The sequence below is a fragment of the Felis catus genome, chromosome F2 (genome assembly GCF_018350175.1).
Source record: "Felis catus isolate Fca126 chromosome F2, F.catus_Fca126_mat1.0, whole genome shotgun sequence".
NCBI classification, from domain to species: domain Eukaryota; kingdom Metazoa; phylum Chordata; class Mammalia; order Carnivora; family Felidae; genus Felis; species Felis catus.
The window spans coordinates 71900513-71925875 of record NC_058385.1 but is presented as its reverse complement, the minus strand read 5'-3'; the positions used below and the strand labels follow the sequence as shown (position 1 = coordinate 71925875).

The 25363-nt window shown below is 43.5% G+C and overlaps 1 protein-coding gene and 1 non-coding gene across 12 annotated transcripts in view; both read left to right on the top strand.

Moving 5' to 3' along the window:
- CYRIB (CYFIP related Rac1 interactor B) overlaps nucleotides 1-25363 on the top strand; it is a 148636-nt gene that overhangs the window by 58611 nt on the left and 64662 nt on the right. For 2 of the 11 annotated variants that reach the window (XM_045049998.1, XM_023248581.2), the window contains exon 1: nucleotides 10538-10788. The exons of 7 other annotated variants lie outside the window; for them this stretch is intronic. The gene's annotated coding sequence lies outside the window, so the exon portion shown is untranslated. Of the gene's footprint in view, nucleotides 1-10536; nucleotides 10789-25363 lie in introns of those variants that run through there. 2 more of the 11 variants (XM_023248584.2, XM_023248578.2) reach the window with 2 other exon arrangements.
- Nucleotides 16580-16783, top strand: LOC111558604. Its single transcript, XR_002739696.2, has one exon. It is a non-coding gene; the product is annotated as a small nucleolar RNA SNORA73 family (small nucleolar RNA).

The window sequence follows — 25363 nt, the reverse complement described above, 5'->3', positions numbered from 1 at the left end:
CTTTCCTTTAAACTCTCCAGGCCTATGTCTGTATCATTTCTTTGGCAGTTGTATGTTGCTTGCTCCCCTGATCATGCTCTGTTCTGTTTCTCAAAACAAACAAAACGTTAACACGTAACAGCCCCAAGTGCACCTTTGTGCTCAAATTCACCAAAGCTTCCATCGATTGAGGGAATTGATGGGGAAATTCTATCAACTTGGGGAAAGTTTAAGAGATACTAGCTTGTAGGGGCACTTGGGTGGCTCAGTCGACAGGGCATCAGACTTCGGCTCAGGTCATGATCTCATGGTTGGTGTGTTCGAGCCCCATGTCGGGCTCTGTGCTGACAGCTCGCAGCCTGGAGCCTGCTTTGGATTCTGTGACTCCCTCTCTCTCTGTCCCCCTGCTTGCATGCTCTCTCTCTGTCTCAAAAATAAATAAACATTAAAAAATTTAAAAAAAAGATGCTAGCTTGTAATTAAAAGTCCACGATAAATGGGCTTTTCTTTTCTGCATCTTCTTACCTAGTTTTCTTTCTGCCCCTGTGATTCTGTTTCCATATTCCTGCCCTTCCTTACTGCTCTCTGTCAGAGGCACACCCCTTGGTCACTTCATCTGTTTCTCTACATCTTTCTTCTGTCTACATGCTTTGTTGAATGCTGTCTTTTAAAACAAAATTGTTCAAAACATTGAGGGAAACTTAAAAAAATTTCATCCCTACTCCCTCATCCTGTTTTAACCTCTCTGATCCTATCTGCCAGTTTCCCATGGGGGTGCGTATTGTATATTAATGGCATTCTGTTATATATACAGTTTTGTACTTTGCTCTTTTAGGATGTTCACAAATTTTCTTTATTTAAAATTTTTTTTTAATGTTTATTCATGTTTGAGAGATAGAGAGAGAGAGAGAGAGAGAGAGAGAGAGAGAGAGAGAGAGAAAATGAGTGGGGGAGGAGCAAAGTGAGAGGGAGACACATAATCTGAAGCAGGCTCCAGGCTCTGAGCTGTCAGCACAGAGCCCAACGCGGGGCTCGAACCCATGGACCGTGAGAGCATGACCTGAGCCATAGTCGGACGCCCAACTGACTGAGCCACCCAGGTGCCCCAGAATGTTCACAAATTTTCAATCAGCAAATGTTAATTGAGCTTCTACTCTGTGCCAGGCATTGCTGTAATGGCTGGGGGTAGATACATCAGTGAACAAACCAGACATAATTCCCTGCTTTCCTGGAAGTTTCCACCTGTTTCGTGGAGAGAGACAATAAACATAGTACAAATTCTCTTAGGAGGTGACTGCTGTTACAGAAAAAAACAGGAGGGTTGAAGAAGGTTGGCAGTATTTATAAAATATTTTCTCATGTTGCTCCCATCTTTGTGTGTACTTGGGGGTTGTATATTATCCTTGATATTGATGGATTATATTTTATTTAGAGCCTTAGGACTGTACACTTTAAATCTGGAGACAACTTAGGAATCATTGAGAGTAAACCATTCATTTTTGAGGGGAGGAAAACAGGGCCAGAGAAAAGAAAAGACTGGCTCAAAATTATACAGCCCCTGAGTGGCAAAGCAGGGGCTGTTAAATCTTAATTGGATTGATTTTCTTTAATTCTAAAGACAGTTCTTTCAGAACCCTGGTATGCTGTTTCCCTGTTGTGGGAAATTGAATTTGTTTCTGGTTTTTATTATAAATAATGCTACAATGGGCAGCTTTATACCAAAACCATCTGAATGAAAGCAAGTTAATAATAACAGCAGTAATAATAATAGAAGAGGCTAATATTTATCGAGCACTTCACATTTGTAAAGCACTGTGCTAAGTGCTTTACGTGAAATAACTTAATTCTGACGGTGAGTACCGTGACTTTCCTATTTTTTACAGATGACTAAATGAAAGGATTCAGACTCAGGTCTGTCTGTCTAGAGTCTGTGTTCTTAGTCACCATGATGTACTGCCTTATGGGTTTGAATACTAAAGCTGCAGATTTCAAAAAGCAAGATAATCAGCCATGCACTTTCATTTAAACACTTAAGAGTTGTCCAAGAACGTTGACATATTAGGTTTAAGTGTATGTCATCAATGTTTTTAGGGTAAAAAGTGGTTGAATGTTAGCAATTTCATACATTCCATCTGTTGCTGTAGTTAATCCTCATCATAATGGTGAATTAGGGGCACCTGGCTGGCTCAGTCAGTGGGGCATGGGACTCTTGATCTCAGCGTCAGGAGTTTGAGCCCCGTGTTGGGTATAGAGATTACTTAAATTAAAAAAAAAAATAAAAAAAAAACAATAATGGTGAATTAGGTGGTATTGTAAATGAGTAGCCTAATATTTTAGATGGAGCTTGGACACTGAATGAGTTAGTTAATGTTTGTAGAGAGAAAAATGAACGGGAGGCAAGAAAGGCAGTATGACTTGGGCCACGTAACCAGCTGCTCATACCTGCGTCAAATCCTGACACCCTGTCTTAGTAGCTTTGTGACCTCCAGTGAAATACATTCCTGGTGCCTAATTCTCTCAAGTGAAAACTGTCATTATAAAGATGGGTGGAAATCATTTTGTTCAAAACCGGCAGAAACTAAGCAGTCGAGCCGAGGTATCGAGTGGTGGTAGTTCCATCTTGCCATTAAATTTCAAGAAAAACCCGTCTCTTTTCTCCAACCATGGTGTTTCTGTAAAACACACAAAGAAGCTTCTTATTTATTATTATTATTTTTTTTTTAAAGTTTATTCTCATTTATTTTGAAAGAGAGGTAGAGAGCACACAGGGGAGGTGCAGAGAGAGGGAGAGAGAGAGAATCCCAAGCAGGCTCTGCACTGTCAGTGCATAGCCCGACATGGGGCTCGAACCCACAAACTGCGAGATCATGACCTGAGCCCAAACCAAAAGTTGGGTGCTTAACCGACTGAGCCACCCAGGCACCCCATGAAGAAGCTTTTTAAAATGGCATGGATTAACTTCATGACCCTTGACACAATTAGGGGACTCTCGTTCTTTACAGGGAAAGTTTTTCCTCTAACTCGGATGGAGAGCTGTATTAAGATGGGTGGGGCAGCAGAGATGGACCTCTGTTTGGGTTTCTGGGTCACAACGACTTGAGGTCCAGGAACAGACACCCCCACCAGCCGTTTCTCTCCCTCCCGTCTTCCGGTGCCATTTCTGATTTGATGACATCTCGCCCCCTTGTTCAGGTGACCCCCTCCTGTGCCTGCACAGCTTGGTAAGGTGGCCCAGCCATGGTGGGGGGTGGCAGGTGGGCAAGGCAGCCAGTGCCCTTGAGCACTGACCAGTCCTGCTGGAATGGGGTCCGTTGTGTCTGTGTGGCAAGGTCCTTCCTTCCGGAGGGCAGTGACCTGACCACCGTCAGAGCCAAAAATGCCAAGTGGCAGGGGGCCTGGGTGGCTCAGTTAAGCGCCCAACTTTGGCTCAGGTCATGATCTCACGGTTGGTGAGCCGGAGCTCCGCGTCGGCTTCTGTGCTGACAGCTCAGAGCCTGGAGCCTGCTTCAGATTCTGTGTCTCCCTCTCTCTCTGCCCCTCCCCCTACTCATGCTCTGTCTCTCTCTCTTTTTCTCTCAAAAATAAACAAACATTAACACTTTTTTTTTTGGAAAATGCCGAGTGGCTTCTCAACCACGCCATGGGCTGGACTTGCTGCTTGTGGAAAAGGACAGTGCATTCCCGAGCGTGCCCTCTTGGGTTTTTCTGCAGCCAGTTCTTTGTCTCTAAGTGGTGCAGTGGGCTTTGGGCCACAGACTGCTTAGGACCTCAGTAAACCCTGGGAACCAGCCCATCCCCTCCAGGGAAAAACTTTGCCCCTGGGCAGGGCTTGGGAGGGGGAAGTGAAGGCTTGCCGAAAGTCTCTTCCTCTTTTTACATTAAAATCTTGGCAAGAAAAGGCGCTCTTTCTTTCTGTCGCCTGTATCAGCAGCAGATTCCCAAACTGAACTCCGAGACATCGTCCTGGCTTCGTCACACGTCACCTTTGCCGGCTGCAAACAATCTTGCTTCTCCAGCTGATGGGGACTCTAATAACTCCAGGTGGTGAATGGGCGGTAGGGAGTGTGGTTCTGTACAAATACAAGCTCTAACTAGAGCAGTACAAACACAGAGGACAAAACGGGAAGCTTGTCAAGAGGGAAGTGCTGTATTAAAACATTTTACCTTTACTGACATTGAAGAAACCTCCCCTTTAGTTTAACACTGGGAGATGTGTTAAATAGTGTGTGGTGTAGTGACACGGCTGAGTGTTCCAGAACCTTTAACAGCAAGGCAGCAGAAGTATCTTTATTAAGGAAAGGTGATTAAGATATACTGTGAAATGAAACACAGCAGATTACAGTTTAGGAGCCATTTCTATAAAAATATATGCATTATCTTTATATAGATACAGGAAAAAACATTTGGAAGGGGATCCACTTGGTGGGAGGTTGGATCATGAGTGTTTATATTTTCTTCCTTTTGCTCATCTGTGTTTTCAATTTTTTGTCTGCAGTCAACATTGTTCTTCATAGAGTTTAGGGTGAAAGAAGGATGTCCGGGGCTGGGAACCGCCCTTTTTTACCCAATCATTCCACACATTTATTGAGGGTCTCCTAGGAGCTGGGTGGGCACAGTGATAGGTGTTGGAGCGGAATAGCTCTGACCTTTGCCTTCACAGAGCTGATGTTTTAGTGGGAGGCTTTTCTTTTTTTTTTTTTTTTTGTTTGAACTTTATTTAGAGAGAGACAGAGAGCAAGTGGGGGAAGGGTAGAGAGAGGGTGAGATACAATCCCAAGCAGGATCCACGCCATCAGCTCAGGGCCCGATGTGGGGCTCGAACCCATAAATCGTGAGATGGGTGATCTGAGCCAAGATCAAGAGTCGGATGCTTAACCGACTGAGCCACCCAGGCGCCCTATGGAAGGCTTTTTAAAAACACTTTTAAGCTAAAAAAATAAAAGTAATTACAGGTTATACAAATTACCGTGAAGGAAAAAAAAATGCCGGTGGCATATAGGAATGACTGAAGGGAGGTGAGGGAGGTGTGACCGGGAGGACCCCTTTGAGGAGGTGACCCTTGAACCTGAAGGCCAAGAAACAGGCACTGGAGGAGGCTAGAAGGCACATCTGAGGTGCAGGGAAGGACCAGCGATGCAAGGCTGCGAGAGCCTACCGCCTTCCTGTAGGTCACCCCGTGGAACTGCCCACCTGTGAGAAATGTTACATTTGGGAATGTGATGGAGGTTCATAGAGCCTTGGAACTCTGAGGAAATACGGCCTTAAGGACAACTTTATGGCTCCTGAGAGATTGGCTAATGTTTTGCTAAACAACAGGAGTGTGTTAGGTTTGAGCTGTTGGCTTTGTACTTTGTTTCTTTTGAGTAGCAGCTCTGATGCCATCTTTCATGGCGGACAGGCTTCGAGTGCTGTCTGGGGATGCCCAGGCCTTATTCCTGTGTCCTCGTCTGCATTCAGGAAACTCGCCCACTGCATGCTCAGCCATCAGGCCGGACGCTGGAGTCCTAGTCCTTAGCCTTCGAACCGCTGGCCGTCCTGGAAAAGTCTGGGAGGGTGCCTCTTTCCTCAAGGATTCAGTGTTGATTGTTTCCACCAAGAGGAGGAGGGAAGCTGTTGATAGAAGTCCCTGAATGTTAGGTTGAGGACCAATATGTCATATTTGAATTAACTATGGTAGCACCATCAAGAGTCCTCTCTAAGGGCAATCCAAGCAACGCAAATCAAGAACCATAGCGATATTCAGATCCTTTAACCCAGAACTGCAGTCCAAGGAACTTAGGTGGAAGTCATTTTTTTTTAATGGGATGAAACCAAGGATACAGCAATGTCTATAACAGCAGTAATAGGCATTAATGACATTGTGCTTTGGGGCTTTGAACATATATTCCTATACCGACAGTACTTATGAGAGCTTTGCAACATTCCTGTGATGGATGTTCTTATGCCCATTTCACAGATGGGAAATGAAAGGCTAGAGAGGTCATGTGAGTGGTCCTGGTTCACCCTGGCAGATTCAGGCTCTGAACTCTAATACATGCATTGTTGCCTGGTGGGTTTGTTCAGAAACTCTGAAAATGATGGAAGACAAGAAAGCATATGGAGGGAAACAAGACTGAAAATTATTATCGAACTTAATGTATGCTTAGTTGTGTCCCAAGCATTTTGTAAATTTTATCCAGGTTAATCTTCACCACAAACTTGAGGGGAGACTGAAGCTCTGAGAGGTTGGAGAACTTGTATAAGCTGTAGAACAGGATTCAGACCCTGGCTCGGCCAGGTGGCTTCAGTTCTGTTGTATTGTCCCTCTGCTTCACAAGAAAGCATTGTTGGGTGAGTGAATACATGGTAGGCTGATGCCACAGCTCTGCATCTTCTCCAATGCAGTACATTCTCTCAGTACTCTCCCATGAGAGTTGCAGCTTGGCTGACTCTTGAGGACACACTTTTCCGACACCCTTCACCTAAAGGCTCTCTTTCCTCACTCAACTCCTCTCTTGCAAAATGCTCAGAACCGAATGAGTCCAGGGTAAACCAGGCATGCAGGGTGTGAACCTTTAGCAACCGAAGGAAATTGAGCTATTTCAATGTGATGCAATATTCTGCCGCCATTAAAATGATAAATGTGACTGTAGAAATATGAAATGGCATTGGGAAATAGTTGCACGTATCTGAAATAGTAATGGAAGCAGTGTGCATTGACGTAAATAAAGGTTGGGAGAGGACAGGAATGAAAACTGTGTAAAGGTATCGGGATTGAATGGTGTCACCTTCTGATGGGTCTGCTAAGCTAGGAACCTCAGGGTCAGGTTCCACAGCTCCTGCTGCTACTTTGCCCAGATTCAGCTAGTCACAAACTCCTGGAGATTCGACAGGAGTATCCTAATTCTGGTGCCCCTTCTCCCTCTCCATTGCTGGCTTCCTAAACCAGGCACTGATTATCTGTCAGCTGGACTTTACAAAAGCTTCAGCGGTCTGCGGACCTCAATTCTCCTTCCCACCATAGTCTGCATTGGACACTGTCGTCAGAGTGACCTTGATATAAAACGCATCTGATCATGTCTCTCCCTTGCTGAGAAGTTTCTGTTTACTTGTTATTGCCTTCAGGAGTCAAGTTCAAACTTCTTAGCATGGTGTTTGAGGAGGGCCTGCACAGTCACACTCGCCCAACCTTACCTCCAGCATGTCATAAACTCCCCTTCCTCTCTGCCCATGTGCTTTTTCTTCTTGTCCCCTCCCCCAGTCTCTTCAAGACCAAGTGCATCCGGTCTGAAGCCTTCACAACTGTCCCAGGGAGTGTTGGTTCTTCCACTCTCCTAGATGACAACGAATGATGCTGTGTTGTAATTCTGAGGTTACAGCTCTTTCTCTCATGAAATTGTGAGCCCTGCCAGGGCAGGTACCACACATCTGTTGACCTCCAATCTAGACCCTCAGCGTGGTGCCTAGGACGCAGTAGGGTGGCAAAATTGTGTATTGATGGAATGAATCAATGAGTAAGTGAAACAATTTGTTTACAGTGTTTAAAATTTTTTTTAATGTTTATTTATTTATTTTTGAAAGAGACAGAGTGTGAGTGGGGGAGGCTCTGCTGCACCGAGCCTGATGCGGGGCTCGAACTCACAAACCGTGAGATCATGACCTGAGCTGAAGTCGGACGATTAACCGACTGAGCCACCCAGGTGCCCCTTAATGTTTTAAAGTTGATTTAGTAATAAAGTTTTCAAAGGAAACAACATTTAAAGAAGAGATCAGGAACTTCTGAAATTTACAAAAGCAGAGTCAAGTTTATAGAAATGCAGAAACACACGGTGGAGTTGACAGATTGGGTTTGAATCCTGGATCTCCTACTGAGTCTTGGTTTCCTCATTTATAAGGGGGACGTCATAATAGTACCATATAGGGTGGTTGTAAAAAGCAAAAGAGGAAAAGCAAGCAAAGTGCTTAGTACAGTGCCTGGCACATTGGAAGGACTAAAAAAAAAAAAAAATGCTAACAAGCCACAGTGATTAAATCATCGAGAGCCTGGGGTTCTTATGTAAACCTCTTTTTTTTTTTTTTTTTTTTTGCATTCTTCTGCTTGTTTTTTTTCAACATAAAACTTTGAAAGCTTTGACCTCAGCTGAAATGGGATTACATTCACGCAGGGTGACAAAGAAAGGATTGAGGAAGGATAAGTTCAGCACTTCTCTGAAGGTCTTGTCTTCTGTTCCCTCTTTCAGGATATCCCACATGGGGTAGTATAGTGGTAGAGCTTACTTGTGAGTTCTGTCACAGGCCAGGGATCTAGGGCAGACAATGAGAAAGGTATCTCTGAAGCAGGTGCTCTACCCTCCTCACAGGATTCATCTTATTTTATGGTTCTCATTCAACAACGGACGTTTCTTTGCTGGACTGTAAGCTCCCCCAGGCTGGTCTCATGTCTGTGTTGCTCTCCAGGGATAAAATTAGGACCAACGGATGAAAATTGTCGGGTATCAGATTTCTGCACAGTATAAAAGGAGAGGTTCCTCAAGAACCTCTGACCGTTGCAATAAGAAGAGGCTGACCGTTGCAATAAGGAGGTCCCCATAATGGGAGATATTTGAGCTAAACTGGATGGGGTTGATACTATGGAAGAGATTTCTGCTTTTGTTGGGATATTGAGGTAGAGATGTATGGTTACTCAGAGCTCATATTTAAGGGACTGGGCAGGTGTATGAACTTTCTTGCTCTGGCACAAATTGAGGACAGTGGATTTCTGTGGACCAGAATTGTTTAAGACTGTGTATCAGCGTGTAAGAAAAACGGACCAAAGTTCTCGGATTGTGAAGACTGTTCTGTCAGCATCAATGTTTGCAAAATATTGGCTCCCTTAGTTTAACTGAAATTGATAGAGATTATAATATAGTATAGAACTCCTAAATTTTCCTCAAGTATGAAAATTAGGGTAAAAGTCTGAGGCCTATGACCCTTGCCTTCAGTGTATGCCTTCAAAAAGCCATCTCTCGGGGTGCCTGGGTGGCTCAGTCGGTTAAGCGTCCAGTTTCGCTCAGGTCATGATCTTGCGGTTCACGAGTTTGAGCCCCACGACGGGCTATGTGCTGACAGCTCAGAGCCTGTAACCTGCTTCAGATTCTGTGTCTCCCTCTCTCTCTGTCCCTCCCCTGCTCGTGCTCTTTCTCTGTCTCTGTCTCAAAAATAAACACTAAAAAAAAAAAAAATTTTTTTTTAAAAGCCATCTAATCTCTCTCCATGACTCAACACATTTCTATATAGTATGGCTAACACCGTGGAGTCTCCAGGTAATTCAAGAGGAAGACAAAAGACTAAATAAGGGAAGGGCTGCCCTTCTGTATTTGGGGCAAGGAGTGCTTTCTTGGCTACCACATCTGGTAAGGCCTGGATAGTTCCTGGGATTTTACCTATTTGGCCAGAACAAGAGTTCATAGTCAGGTTTTCATAGGTAGGCTTCCTGGGTCCATAAATCTCCTGAAATTGTACGCAAATTTGTGTGCATATGTGCATTTTTCTGGGGGAGAAAAGCCCCTACTTTTGTGGGATTTTCAGTAGGGGCCTTGACCCCAAAATATTTCGAACCATTTACTTCCATGGTAATTATCCGATCAAACTGAAAATATTCCAGGTAAAGGTAACATTGTAATCATTTACACTTTAGTGTTAATGAAAAAAATCTGTGTCATAGCAGGATTAGGATGAACTAGCTGGATGGAATGTTCTGTTTTTATATGTAAAGAGGGAGCATTTATGTTCCAGGGTGAAGAGAGATTCTGGAAATAAGATGCTGTGCCCTGGGCCACATCCAAATTCTCTGCCCCCCCGCCCTGGACATTTTTGCCCAGAGCGTAACTCTGTAACATCTCATTTATCTCTTAGAGCCATGCGTGGCAAGGTACAAGTCTCAAGTGGCGCCTGATTTCTGTCCTCAGACTGATCATTTAACATCTCCCCAGGGCGTCTCCACGATACCATCGTAGGCGATAACGGTGCACCTCTAGGCTCTGGGGAGTCGGCCCGCGCTTCTGCTTTGCCGGGGAGCGGGAGTGAGGTTCAGTACCTGGAGCGGGGGAAAGGCTTGCTCGCCAGCCCAGCCATTTGAGGCGTGGGGGGTGGTGGGATGTGGCAGCTTCGCTGAGTTCAGCACAAAGAGTTCTGATCGGCGAGTTCCGAGTTCCAGTTGCTGGTGTTTCCGAGTTAGCTGACCTGAAGCAGCTTACCCCCACCTCTGAACCTCAGTTTTCCCAGTGTAAAATGAGAAGATTGCAAGACTCTGACCCACCCAGATGCCATCTCGGCGCGACGATGCTGCTCCTTTAAGGAGGGCGGGGGGCGCGGAGGCGGTGGCCGCGCCCCCTTCCTCTCCTTCCTCCGGCGCAGGACCACCTGTCTCCGGCCTCGCCACGCCCCCTTCAGGAGGGGCGGGGGGAAGAGGGGCGGGGAAGGAAGGCCGAGGATTTACCTTGCGGGGCGGGCGCGCGACGCATGCGCACGGCCGGACAGGTCCGCGGCGCCCTCACTTCCTGGCATTCCCCCCTCCCCCTCCTCGCCGTTACCCTGTACATCCGGGTCACTTGCCCTCCCCGTTCGGAACCGCCGCTGCTGCTGCTGCTGTTGCTGCTGCCGCCGCCGTCGCCGCCGCCTGGCTCGTCGCGGCTCCGCCACAGGGGCAGGTGCGGAGGGGCTCCCGGTCCGGCCGCCGCCGCTGCCCCGCTCCGGGCCCGGGGCTCCCTCTAGCGCCGCTGAGGGGCCGCCGCCGCGGCTCAAGGAGGGCGGAGGAGCGGGGCTGAGAGAGCCAGGAGGCTCGAGCGGAGAGTGAGTGATTTATTTTTACCGTTTTCCGCCTTCCCTCACGCCCCTCGCTTGCCTGCTCCTCGACCCCATTTTGGCGGAGAGGCGGGCGCGGTGGGGGCCGCGCCGGCGCGGGGCTTCCTCGGCCCCCGGCGCCGTGGGCCCGCCCCGGCGCCCACCCCCGGCGCTGCGGCTGCACCTCTGCGGGTGCCCCCCGCCCGCCGGCCCGCGGCGCCCCGGCCCCTTCCCCCGCGGCCCGGGCCCCGCCGGCGCTCATTCATTCGGACCTCCTTTCTTCCGCCCCTTCCTCCCACCCGCACCTCCACGCGCGTGCTCGGCGCGCCCTCCCACCCCCCTGGAGCCGGCCGCCGTGCGTGATTCTCGGCTCCCTGGCTCTTCCCCTCCCGCGTCGGCGCTCGCCCCCCATCCGCGGCTCCCAGCTCCCTGTCGTCCTCGCGGCCACCTTACCTCCCTCCCTTTCTCCCCGGACTCGCCCACAGATCCACACCCCCTTTTCCCTCGGATTCCGCCACGCCTCGCCGCGACAGCCAGCGGTCCTGGTCACCCGCGTGGAAGTTGGTGTCTTTATTGCCCCTTTCCACCCTTCCACCTGTGCGGCCAGACCGTCCAACTTGTACACCGCGTTGACCTCTTAAATTCCCAGCATTTAAAGTCCCAATTCTCGGTCCTAGGGTGTGGTCTTAGTGTGTTTCCAAAACACACAATTTCTGCTATAATTACCCAAATCTGTGACTGTCAGACTGTAGTGGAAGTGGCAGTTGCTGTGTGTGTGTGTGTGTGTGTGTTTATAACTCCTGGCTATTCTTGGCCGTACCAAATACTTTTTTTTTTTTTTCCCTTGGAGGGGTATCTATGATGCATTAATTTTCTCTGAATATAAAATTTGGCAGAAGATTGTTACTCTTTCTACACCTCCACGTTCCTCCTCGATCGGTTTCTTGCCTGATTTGCAGCCTTACCTGTTAATACCGTTTGTTGGTGAGACTTTTTCTCGTCTAATTTGTCAGCAGTAGTTATCGAGTGTCCCCTGGTGTGCGGAATACTGATGAAATGCCTGAATTCTTGCAGTACCACAAAATGCTATTCTGGATAAGACAAAGATTTTTGGAATTTGTTTACGCTTTTTAACCCCCTTCCTGCAAATTTATTGAGTTTGCCATCCCTTTCCAACTTAATCTTTATGTGGAAAATGTGTATCAGTCAATTTTGTGTTCTTACAGTCTTGCAATTTGGCTGACAGACATTCCAGAGGAGTGTTTTATATAGCTAAAGGAATTTCAATCACTTGGGTCTTTGGGGACTTCATGCAAATCACTTTAGACAAATGTACCTCAAGAAAAACACACTGATCCTTTTAATTCTTTAATTGTATTTAATAATAGAAACCGAAGTTTCCTGTCTCGAACACCTTGATAATTGGGGCTTATTTGATAGCCCCTTTGTGAAGTGTTGTAGTTGGGTAACACTGCTTGATCAGCATTCATAAAATGAGATGAGAGCCCCCCCCCCCCCCCCGCCCCCGGCCATGTTTTCTTGGGACCGTCATAGTCCATAATAATGAAGTCAAAGGAAGGTTTTTAGGTCTGAGGTATACCTGTCTGCATATCAGCATGATACAGTTGCTATCAATGTTGACATCACCATTTTCTAACAGCCTTTCTGGGGAGCTAGGTATTAAAAAGGCACTTGGCTGTTTGTTCTCTTTTAGGTTTTGGATAACCACTCCAGCAGTAAGATTTCTTTTTTTTAAGTTTATTCAGTTTTGATAGAGACACAGCATGAGTGGGGGAGGGGCAGAGAGCAAGGGAGGCACAGAATCTGAAGCAGGCTCCAGGCTCCGAGCTGAGCTGTCAGCACAGAGCCCCGGTATGGGGCTCGAACTCCAGGACTGCGAGATCATGACCTGACCTGAAGTTGGATGCCTAACCGACTGAGCCACCCAGGCGCCCCTAGCAGTAAGATTTCTTAACTCATAGTTAGGATTGCATTTCTTTGGCAGAGCAATTTTGTTAGATAACTTTTTTTTTTTTTCAATTCCTTAAAACTTTTAACAGTTATGTAGCTGCTCCAGAGGAAACTCTTGCTTCATAAGATGTTGGCTTTATAGTATGAATTCTAGATCGTTTGATAATTGAGGAGAGGCTAGATTTTTCTCTCCTAAGAAACTGGTTCAGCCAAGGGAGACATGATTAGTAAATTCATTCTAGTTGCCCTGGCAAAAATATAATTGCAGATTCTAAGATTAAGCAAATATAGTTTATATAGATTACAGGTGATATTTAACAAAATCAAACTTATGGTGTCCCATTTTTCTGAGCTTTCCCCAAATATGGGTTAAAAATATGTTACATAGTGTCACTCGGGATTATTTAACTCGTATTTGGAATGGTCATTTACCATAGTAAGTAATTGGGGAGTACAGAGGGATGCTTCTATCATCTTACTCCTGGTTTCCTTAGTGAAAATACTGACTGGACTGTCACTTGAATGAGGTTACTTAAATTATTAAGTATTGATGCACTCAACTTACAGAGCCTATAATTTGCTCTTTCACTATTTAAGGAAAACAAAATTATAATATTTGGAAATATTTAATTATGTTGTTAGTGGCATTCCCACTATTTTTCATCTCTCCTTTTCTATTACTGTGTCAGAATTTAGACTGATGCTCAGTAGATATTCAAATGTTTTGAATAATTGAAAGAATGGCCAGGTCAAAGAGTTTTTGATTATAACATCATTTTGTAATTATGTGGCAAAAGGTTTGGGAAAAATGTTGATTGGTCTCAGCTGCAGTTTTCTCAAGTATTTCGAGGATTGCTATATTTGATTACTTAAACTGCTTTGGGATCTTTGGGAAAAAAGTACAGTAGACATATATTTTGTGTTATGCTTTAGTCCATTGAGTGGATTGTTCATTTAGAATGGTTATTTGACTCATGTGTCTTGTCAGTATTCATGAGCAATGAATTCAGATAACATTTTGTGCACTTAAAATCAGCATAAAAATTCTTGGGTGTGTAAGCTTATCCTATATTATGATCAGTTTCCTAAAATTAAGTTAATTTTTCAAGAGCTATTTTTTCAGGTGGCAGAAATGGAAGGTATCTTAAGTACTGTGACAGTGGTTATGTAATGTTTCAGTGATAATGATAATGTTAGTAGTAACTAACACATAGCGTTTACTACTTGCCAGGTTGAGTTCTAAGACATTCAGTCTTTACAACAACCCTGTTAGGGTTGTTCGTATTCCCATGTCACAGACTAGGAAGCTGAGGTTACACTAAAGTGACACAGCTACTTACTGATAGAACTTGGTGTTGGCTCTTTAATTATTATGCTGTAATAGTGAACGCTTACTGTATGCCAAGTTTTTTATATACATTAAGGTAGTTTTATGACAACTGCATGGTATATGTTAATTCCTAGTTAATTCCTAATTAACACTAGGAATGTCAGGCTCAGAGAGCTTAGGTATCTTGTCCAAGTATGCTCCCAAGTAGGGTGAGGAAGGCTGGCATAAACCCAGGCCTCTATGATTTATAGTCTTTACTAAAATTTGGTTTCGAAGTACTAATTTGAGGTCCTGTATTTTATATTACATACTTCGAAGGCATACTTAAAACAGCCAATCTAAAGGTTTTTTCAGCTGACACACAGGATGGAAAATGTTCACTTCTTCTCTGCTGTCTTGTGAGCATGTACAGGATTATGATTTCCTGTTAACTAGCTGTAGGTTCACTCGTTTCCCACTCATGTAAATATTGGAATGCAAATGAGTGACATTTGTAAAACTTTTCAAACAAGGAAGTCATTCTTAGAACGTTGGTTCTTTAAATATACACATTTCTTGTGACACATCCCACGTCCTGATTGTGGTACCATGGGTGAGAATGGCTTTTTTCAAAGATGTTGGGTGATTTTGTTTAAGTGAAGACCTAATGCAAAGATACATTTTTGTAGCTATTTATTTTGAAAAGATGCTGTTCAGTGTACTATTGTATGCAACACTGTGAAGTTTTTAATCCTGTGCAGTTATTTTCTGCCATGCAAGTAATCTCTACTTGATATATTCTAGTTGGTACATTTTGTCTGGTATTGTGTTAAGTTTAGACTGATAAAGATACTCTTCACTGTGCTTAGAATAATACTTCTTCCAATCAAAAATTGGCATGTTCTTAGATAATTCACTTTACATTGAATGCTTATTTAGGTCAATTTTAGGACACACTTGCTATGAAAAGAGTTATATATTCCTAGATATAATTATTTGGCAATTATTTATGTCATTTCTCAGTGTGTGAGAGGAATAGAGAATTTGAAGGCACTAATTTAGATGAAATCTGTGATTTAATAGGTCTTGAAGTGATTTTTTTTTTTTTTTTTTTTAAGAGAGAATGTGAGTGGGGAAGAGGAGGGGCAGGGGGAAAGAAAGTGAATCTTAAGCAGACTCCATTCTCAGCACAGAGCCCAACGTGGGACTGGATCCCTGAGATCATGATCTGATCCGAAAGCAAGAGTTAGACGCTCAACCAATTGAGCCACCCAGGCGCCCCTCATATGACATTCTTAATTTAATTTCAGTGCAATGTGATAGGGAGGGCAGAATATAATTTTATTAAAATAATGTATTTTTAAGCTGAATGGTCATTTAAAAACCTGTTTTTGATAATGTATTTTTTTTGACAGCTAGCACAGTACTTGGTATAGGATTGTTATTAATCACCCAAATACATTTTTAAAAATTTTTAATATTTATTTATTTTTGAGAGAGAGCATGTACATGCACTCACGTGCAAGCATGGGAGGGGTAGAGAGAGGGAGACACAGAATCTGAAGCAGTCTCCAGGCTCTGAGTTGTTAGCACAGAACCTGACACGGGGCTCGAACCCATGGACCGTGAGATCATGACCTGAGCTGAAATTGGACGCTTAAATGACTTGAGCCGCCCAGGTGTCCCTAATCACCTGAATACTTAATGAGCACCTAAGCAGGGTTATATTAACAGTGGATAAATATTAGTGGTCTCTCCTTAGAGTAGAAGATAGAGAAAAATAGACAATATGAATTCACTGCTATTTGTTCCATAGGTACCTCGTCTTATGAGTCTTAAAAGCCCGTGTTGTAATGCTATCTGAATTAAAACCTGCAAAGTGGACCATTAGTCAGTCAGGCTAAAGGAAGAATGCATGGGCATAAGATGGAGAAGCAAAAGCTTGGAGATAAGGGAGGTCAGGTACATTTAGAAATGGATACTGGTTTTGTATGATGTAAAGGAGGGGTGGGTAAGAGGTACATGATAGGTAAACTGTAAGGCTGGCTGCGTGAATCATGTTAACAAGTTTAGGTCAGTTTGGACTGAAGGCTATGGGGAAACCATTATAGGATTTTAAGGGGGAGAGAGTGAAATACTCAGCCTGTTCTGACAGCTTCTGGAGAATGGATTGAAGGTGAAGTAAGATTGAGTACAGGTAGGCAAGTTAAGGGGCTGTTGCCAAAGTCTAGGAAAGAATTGATAGTGCTCAGTATTTGAGTGTTGACAGTGGAGCAGTGGTGTTAAATCCATAAGATTTGATGATTTACTGGATGTAGGCTCTGTAGAGGCTGTAACTTTGCTTCTGGTGGTAGAGTAGGTGATAAATTTTCCCCAGAGGTCTTGTTACTATTTCATGTAAAATTGAGATGCTCCTGGGGCTAAGACAAAGCCAGATGCCTTCTCAAAGACGCATTTTGAGTTGACTCTCTCCACGTTGTTAGTCATGGAGTTGACCTGTCCCCAAGTAGGAATATAGGACCCACGTGGGTACTCCCAGGAGGTGACTCTCCCTGGGCTCTGTCCAGGTGGCGTAGCCAAGCACAGGGCTTTGCCCCATGACATATAGTCCCTTTTGTGATGCTGGTAATGAAGCCAGGCCTTGAGTCTGCACCTGCATATTCCTGCAGCTTCTCAGAGTTCTGTGGACGATGATTGAGGAGACAAACCATACAGGAAACCGCTTTCAAAAGCACCCCCTGTCAGGCTCTAGGTTGATTGGAAGTAAAAGAAAAATCTGCTTTTATCAGCTGCTCTTGTACTGGATTAAACTCTTACCTATCTTGTTTTGCAGTGATTGCTCAGGATTCCAAATAATTTGATTTGGGGAGAGAAGAGGAGCCTCACCTAACATTGACAGTTGATACTTCATGCTTTTGGGTCCTTTATTTGGCAGAGAGAGTTGGTAAAGTGAATGATCAGTGCTGTTTTTGTAAGATAAGTCTGGAGGTTTGAAAGCTTGGGCACATGTGACCCATTTTTAAAACGACCATTTAGAGTAAATCAAGGGGGAGTAGTAGATTAGAAAACCAAAGCAGGAACATCAGGCTGGGGATCATGAGGTCTCCATGAAGGACTCAGGCATTCAGTTTCCACAAGAGGCTAGTAGCATGCTAACAATTACCTTAGAGAAGGAGTATGCCAGAGAGTTGTGTCAGGGAGGCGAAGAGTTCAGAACCCACAGGGGGACTTCCAGGGGGAGACTGTCTGCCTCCCTTTGTCAGAGGGTCTAAGCAGTAAAATCATAAGTTACAGAGACTTGTAAATAGAAACGGCCATTAGGGTTGTAGGGTCCCAAAGGCACTAGCATTTTTCTACATGCAGCCCTTCCTGATTGGGAGACTCCCCTCTGGCACTTACAGGGTGGGCAAGTACAAGCATATAACACACCAATTCTTATTATATGTTGGATTGTAGAGGCAGCAACAATAGGACATTGAACTCGCCCAAAGAGCCCTACTCTTACATGATACTGATTTTTCTTCCCATCTGTATGTAAATCCTGCCCAAACCCTTTTAATTGAATCTGGATGTTCCCTCCTCTCATGGGACGAGGTAGGTTGGTGATGACATGGGTTCCTATAGCTAAAAGAACCTTAAAACTTTGAGTCTGTCTCTGCAGTTCCTTATAGGGGTATAGGCAGCCCAATAGGGGTATTTATGGCCTTCAGTTCTTTTTGGGCGTCAGAGAGACCTCAACTCCATCCTTTATCATTTTTTTCTGTAAAGCAGAAGAGTTTGGGGGTGGAGGTAGAGTGGGATAGAGATGGGAGCATGGAGGGAGAGAGAAGCTGTCTGTACCACAAATCAAAGCTTTGTGTTCACTTTTGGTCATTCCCTTGTAGTTCAAAGGAACTTCTCATATTTTTGGTGCACCTAAAACTCCATATTGGCAGCAAGGCCATCGTTACTTACATAATCTATTTTAGTTTTGGGGATTCCTTGGCTCAGCAGTCACAGCCACATTGCCTTTCACCTGGAGACAGGGCTTGTTGCCGCATTGTCTTGCCACATCCTTTCCTCTGCCAGCCCGGAGGAGAATGAACAAACACCATTTGGGTGGGTGATTTCAGTTCCACTTCTCACTGCTCAGTTTCTAAACATTAGTCCAACTCCTATTCATTAATCGGTAGAGTAGTAGGGATCTGTATTCTCACCTTCTCCCCATCTACCGCTAGGACCACGCTCAGATCCCAGGGTGTCTTCCCATTTCCTAGAACTCTGCCCTTGGTGGCCTTTATCCTCTCTCTTCTAGAAAGTCACGGATGGTTCTGTCAGCATCCTGTCCTTATTCCCAAAACTGTCCAGAACCATAATGGTCTGAAATCTTACCTTCTTGGGGCGCCTGGGTGGCGCAGTCGGTTAAGCGTCCGACTTCAGCCAGGTCACGATCTCGCGGTCCGTGGGTTCGGGCCCCGCGTCAGGCTCTGGGCTGATGGCGAGCCTGGAGCCTGTTTCAGATTCTGTGTCTCCCTCTCTCTCTGCCCCTCCCCCGTTCATGCTCTGTCTCTCTCTGTCCCAAAAATAAATAAACGTTGAAATCTTACCTTCTTGCAAGCTAGTAAGTTACCCTGCCACATTTTGATCGATGCTGGTATACCGAAAACAGACTCCTGTGGGAGAGATGAAGGGCAGTTTGTTACCCATGAATAGCAGGAGCGGTAGCCAGAGGTTCAGCATTTGTGCTGGTTTCCTGATGCTCAGGTAATACTTGCACACGTAGTGGGTTACATAATCAGAGAGAAGCCCTGAGTTTAGGGAACCCAAGGGTATTGTAATGAGCAGCAGTCATGCCTGCCCTTTGCTCTAGAGGGATACATTGTATTTATTATACTGGACAGTAAGCATGCCTGTCTTTTGCTCCAGAGGTTAACCTTTATCTTTATCTTTCAAGGCTGTTTGAAAATATAGTCCAGAGCAAAGGGCAGTGGGTCAGTGTTGCTCTGCTTACAGAACATTAAAAAAATTGTCTGGAGAATTGTTTTTCAACATATGTAAATTATACGTCAATAAATCTGACTTAAGAAAAGTACCTGGCATGTGGTAAGAACACGGTACGTGTTGTTATTGGTATTCTTGATCTGCATTTTGAGGCAAACGTATGATGACCTTGGTGGAATTTTGAGATGCATGTTCTCCAAGGTAAGTTGATAACTAATAACATTTACTCAAAAAGGAATTTTGATTTGAAAAAAATCAGATGTGTGTTGTTTTTTTTTTTTTTAAGCATTTTATTTATTTATTTTGAGAGAGAGGGAGCAAGAGCAAAACAGGGGAGGGGCAGAGAGAGAGTGAGTTCCAAGCAGGCTCTGCACTGTCAGTGCAAAGCCTGACTCAGGGCTCTTGTCTCACGTGAGATGATGACCTGAGCCGTGATCAGGAGTTGGACGCTTAACCAGCTGTGCCACCCAGGAGCCCCCATACGTGTTTTTTTCCTTAAGAATTTCAGGGACATTACATTAAAGTGAAATGTGAGAAAACCATCTTGTGTTGCAAGGTATGAGATTACTTTGCTTTTGTTTATATCATACTGCAGTTCTTGCCTTAAAATTCTGGAAAATTGTAACAGAAGTGTTAAGCACATTTTTAACAAGGCTTTTTTATTTTTATTATTATTTTTTTAATGTTTATTTCTGAGAGAGAAGCAGAGAGACAGAGCACAAGTGAGGGAGGGGCAGAGAGAGAGACACACAGAATCCGAAGCAGCCTCCAGGCTCTGAGCTGTCAGCACAGAGCCCGACGCGGGACTTGAACTCATAAGCTGTACAATCATGACCTGATCCAAAGTTGGATGTTTAACCAGCTGAGCCACCGAGGCGCTCCACGATCTAAAGGCATCTTTTCCTTTAGATCTTGGGACAATATAGATTTAGGGAAGTTAAGAGAAGCTAGCATAGTTGGAGGGAAGTTTAAACTTTGAATTTGTCATTTTTTTAAACGGAGGTTGAGCTTCATTTTATCAATTGGCATTTTCTAACTCCTTTCCAGTTTATTTTCTATAAACAAACATTTAAACAGTATTCTTTTAAAAGCTAACATGTTGGGGGCGCCTGGGTGGCTCAGTCGGTTAAACGTCGGACTTCAGCTCAGGTCGTGATCTCACAGTCCGTGAGTTCGAGCCCCGCGTCGGGCTCTGTGCTGACAGCTCTCTCTGCCCCGCCTGCTCATGCTCTGTCTCTCTCTGTCTCAGAAATAAATAAAAACATTAAAAAAAATTTTTTTAAAAGTTAACATGTTGAACATTGTTACATTTAAACTGGTTTTGACTTAAATATTTAATATGTTCTGATATTATGTAAATATTATTTACCAAGTTTTCTAAAATACAGAAAAGTCAGCTTCATTTATTCTGTTCTTTCGGGTTAGAGTGTACTTGAATGTACAGAGCTGGACGTGTAAGGTAATCTTCTAGCTATAGTGGCACCACTTCTGGGTTACTAGTGAGTAAAAGGTTGATGTCTGGGAATCTAGGGCTGAAGCATTTTGGAAATACTCTTCAGTAAGTGGGACTTCCTCCATTACAATGTGAATATAGTTAAACCCAAGCTTTTCCTTTTTATTTATAGAACAGCACGTTGAAGCAGTAGTCAAAATATGTAGCCTGGGGTTGGCAACCCTTTGAAATGGGTGTGCCAAAAGTTCCATCATAGTCTGTGCCATGGTGACAACTGGCCAGTGTTCTCTCTTTGGTATGTGTCACTGGCCCCTTCTTACTAGTCCATTAGCATATTAAAAGTTCACTTAAGACCTTTGTTTTAGCTGATCTTCGGTGTTCCTTATCGGCAACTTTTAAAAATTGTATATGTTTTATTAAAATCAAATTTATTTCTTTTAAACCATTCTGAGTTTGCCTGGTTTGGGTAGGTTGATAGCTTATGCTTTTAAATAATTCAAAACAGTATTTAAACACTTCAGAATTCTTCCTACTTGAGGTATACAAGCAGAACTTTTAGTGAGGTTCTTTCACTAGGATCTTGTTTGGGTCTCACAGGAAGAGATGAGTGAACATTTTTTTAGAAGCATAACTGCTTTACAGTGTTATAGGAAACCGTCTTCAAGTCGTAAAGTAGGGCTAAACAGGTGCTGGTAGACAGTTTATCCCAAGCAGTTACAAGTCACGTGATTTGCAAATATTTTTCTCCCGGTCTGTGCCTTGTCTTGTTATTTTCCTAACGGTATCTTTTGAGGTGCAAGGGTTTTGAACTTTCATGAGTCTGGTTTATCTTTTTCTTTCAAGGATCATGGTTTTGGTGCTCTCTCTGGGAATTCTTTGCCCAACCCAAGGACATGAGATTTACGCCTTTGTTTTCTTCTAAATGTTTTGTATTTTATAGTTTTAGCTCCTGTGTTTGGGTCTGTGATCCATTTTTAATTAACTTTTGTATGTAGTATGATGTAAATTTCGTAAGTTCATCTTTTTGTATATAGATACCCACTTGTCTCAACGCCATTTGTTGAAAAGACTATCCTTTCCTTCATTGAATTGCTTTGGTATCTTTGTTGATACTCATTTGACCCTAGATATATGGGTTTATTTCTGGACTCACTTTTGTATTTTATTGGTCTACATGTCTGTCCTTCTGCCAGTACCACATGTCTTGATTACTGTAGCTTTTCGTGCCGTGTTTTAATAACGCAAATAGCATTCTTTTCTTGTAAAAGTATATGTTCATTTATAAAAAAAAAAAAAAATGGAAACAAAATGGAAAAGTAGAAGAACAAAGCAAAAGTCACTAAGCAGTCACTGTTATGGTGAACATCTCTCCAGATATCTCGCACATGTATGCATGTTGTATGAGTGCATGCACATCCTCCACAATTATACATAAAGGCACATCAGTATTTGCCCACACTCATTGTTCTCGTGTACTTTTTGAGTGAATACATTTATTGTCAGCTTTAAGAGAGAACTGATTATTTTTCTTTCTTTTAGGCACTTCTGTAATTCTGTGAGTTTTTACTGACATACACTTCTGAGAAGAGCAAAGATTCTTTGGGCTAAGAACTATGAGTGCTTTTTTTTACTTGGTAGCATGTTAATTGGAATTTATTTCTCACTTCATCTGTTGAAAGATGACTTTAAAACAAGTTTTTTAATGTGTGCTCTGTGAATGGATGGCAGATTATGTGTGAAACATTAATAAAATTAATCCCCAAATCCGGTTTTAAACATTTAAAGTTCCCATAAATCTGCTCTTGAACATTAGATTAACTTTTTGGCAGTTGTGGTTATGAGTGTGGAGCCAGTAAATATTATATGTGTGGTGATAGAGTTTTATTTGCAGTCATATGAGGACTACTCCCTGCTGCAAGTTTGTTTTTACCACGTTAATAAAGGAAGAACACTCTTTGCTGTTTTGAACTTTGCGGATTCAATCTGTAGTCCTTGAGATCTTGAGATCTTGAGATACTTTCAGTGGTCGTTGTGGAACTGTGGCCAGATCCTGAGACACTTTCCCATCTTGAGTGTATGTTGGATCCAATGGCCAGAAACTCCCCTGGCATTCACATGTTTCTTGCAGTATGCTTTATATATTTAAAGTCACGTTTAGAGATGTAACGTGTATAGGAGACTGTACAGATTATGCATAATAAAAAAATTTTTTTTAGCGTTTTATTTTATTTTTTGAGAGACAGAGACAGAGCATGAGCAGGGGAGGGGCAGCGAGAGAGAGACACAGAATCCAAAGCAGGCTTCAGGCTCTGAGCTGTCAGCACAGAGCCCGACGCAGAGCTCGAACCCAGGAACGTGAGATCATTACCATAGCTGAAGTCGGACACTCAACCTACTGAGCCACCCAGGTGCCCATACATAATTTTAAAAGATTGAAGTTTAATCTCTGGCAGTGGGGGGCCATTATAGGTTTTGAGTTTGGGGAGTGACAATGTGACAAGTTTCAGAAAGCTACCTTTACATTGGCTTAGTGGAAATTTGGTGTTTGAAAAGGGCACACCGAAATTGTGTGGGAAACTGGATTGTTCGATGAAATTATATAAATGAGGGGCTTGGGGACAGGATTTTGAAAAGAAAACTTGAAATAAGAAATTTTCAATTGACAAATGGACTCTTTACAGAAAGGAAAGCAGCACACTTGAGTGTTAACTGTGGCTAATAACTATGTGGTGGGATTATGGATTTTTCTTCCTCCTTTTTGTGGAAAATTTAGTAAAGTGCTAAATATGTCAGGTAATATGTTGAAATGGAGCTCTTTTTTTGTGAGTTTGGCCCTCGGTCAGTAGGTACACATTTTTAAAGAGAGTTATAAGGATACCATGCAGGTCTTGCCAAGTAAAGAGCAGGAAAATGGATTTGGGACTTGTAGTACCTACCCCATCTGTTAGTGTAAAGATTCAAGAAGTTGGAAATTAGAATAGTTTTTGAACAAGGTTGTTGGAAATTGGAAAAGTGTTTGTAAACCAAATTGTTAGTGTGCTAGGATTTTTTTAAAAAATACTTTTTAAATGTTTATTTTGAGAGAGTGAGTGTGGGGGAGAGGGAGAGAGAGAATCTTACCCGAGCTGTCAGTGCAGCGCCTGACGTGGGGCTCCATCCCACAAACCGAGAGATTATGACCTGAGCTGAAATCAAGAGGCAGACGCTTAGCCAGCTGAGCCACCCAGCTGGCCCTGTGCTAGGAGTTTCTTCTAACTTCCCCCCTCCCTTCTTGGTGTGCTCCCCCTCAAGTACAGAAGCTTTCTGGTAACTATTTGGATGGCTTAATATGTAACTCTGCAGTTCAGGGGAGACAGCGGATATATGTTTGTCTCACTGTGCCCTAATGAAAGATAAGCGATCGGTGCTGGTGGCACAGCAAAGCGAGGTTACTGTATGGGTGTTCGGCCCATCCTCCCAGAGTTCTTTGGGGGAAGGTGCGTATTTCCTACAGACCGGATGAGGGCTACTAGGGAGGGGAAGCTCATAGGATTGGGGCGGTGTGAGGCAGAGAGGGAGGAAGAAGTGGCTGGATTCCCGCAGGAGCCGCATTATCCCGCATCAGGGTATTACAGTGAGGGATTCCCAGTGCCGGAGTGGGTGAGAGCTTCCGTGGGACTCCTGAAAGCATTCTCTCAGTAGATCAGTTTTAAATACGTTTTGAGCTGAGTGTGCCCATGCCTTCTAGTGACACTTAACTGCTACCCCAGGGTTAGGAGAGTGGAAGGGAGGGCCTGTAATGCCTGGGGGTAGCCAGCTGCAGGCCCAGCTGGGACGGGGCAGAAGCTGTAGCATTGGAAGAAAAATGTTGATAATTACACTAAACTGGGTCTATCAATTTCTAAATTCTGACAGTTTTTATAACTCAAAAATGACCAGAGTCATAGGCTTGCCTAAATAAAAGCTCAGGGACATCGAACTGTCACCACAGAATAAAGGACAGAGGTAGATAAAAAGTTGCTTTATGGTTACATCCCACAGGTTCTGCTTGTTCAGGGTGATGGCTACAGTTGTTTTTTGTAATAAAGAAAACTATCAATGAAAACAAATTTTTACAGGAAGAATGTTCCCATTGAGGCATTTTATTGTGGATAAAATGTCATTATCTTTGGGACCAGGCAGATCTGTGCTTGAGTCACGTCAGCCCTTATTAGCACTGACATGCGGTAAGTAAATCAGCTTTTGAGGTTCGTTTTCCTCCTTTCCTTTTTTTTTTTTTTTTTTTTTTAAAGTTTATTTACTTTGAGTGGGGGGAGAAGGAGAGAGCATCTCAAGCAGCCTTCTCTCATCAGCACGGAGCCCAGTGTGGGGCTCGATTCCACAACTCTGAGATCATGGACTGAGCCACCTAGGCACACCCCTCATTTACTTTTTGTGGAAAGGGTAACATCATCTGTTTTTCATTGTTTTATGAAAAAATTATGGTCTCTAGCAAAATGCCTGGTACAGAGTAGGTTTCGCAAATATTTATAACCCCTTTCCCTCCTTATTATAGTGCTGCTTTCTGAAGTTCTAAATACATTCTTACTCTCCTTAATATCTGCTTTGCTTCTTCTAAATGTATTCCTTCAAAATATCAAATGGATTAAGGGATTTAGTATGACGACAGGCTACTATCCAGGATGTAAGAAATGTTGATTTTTAGTATAACTGAAAATTCCACTTTTGATTTGGAACATGAAATATTTTCATAAAGAATGAAAAGTAATTTTACTTGTTTTTCAGTAAGGAAAGCATATGAATTAGGGGTCTAAAGAAAAGGTAGGCCCAGGTAGAGAATCTATGCAGTACTGTTCTTGGAGCACTTTAGAATGTATGACACGAAAAAGGTG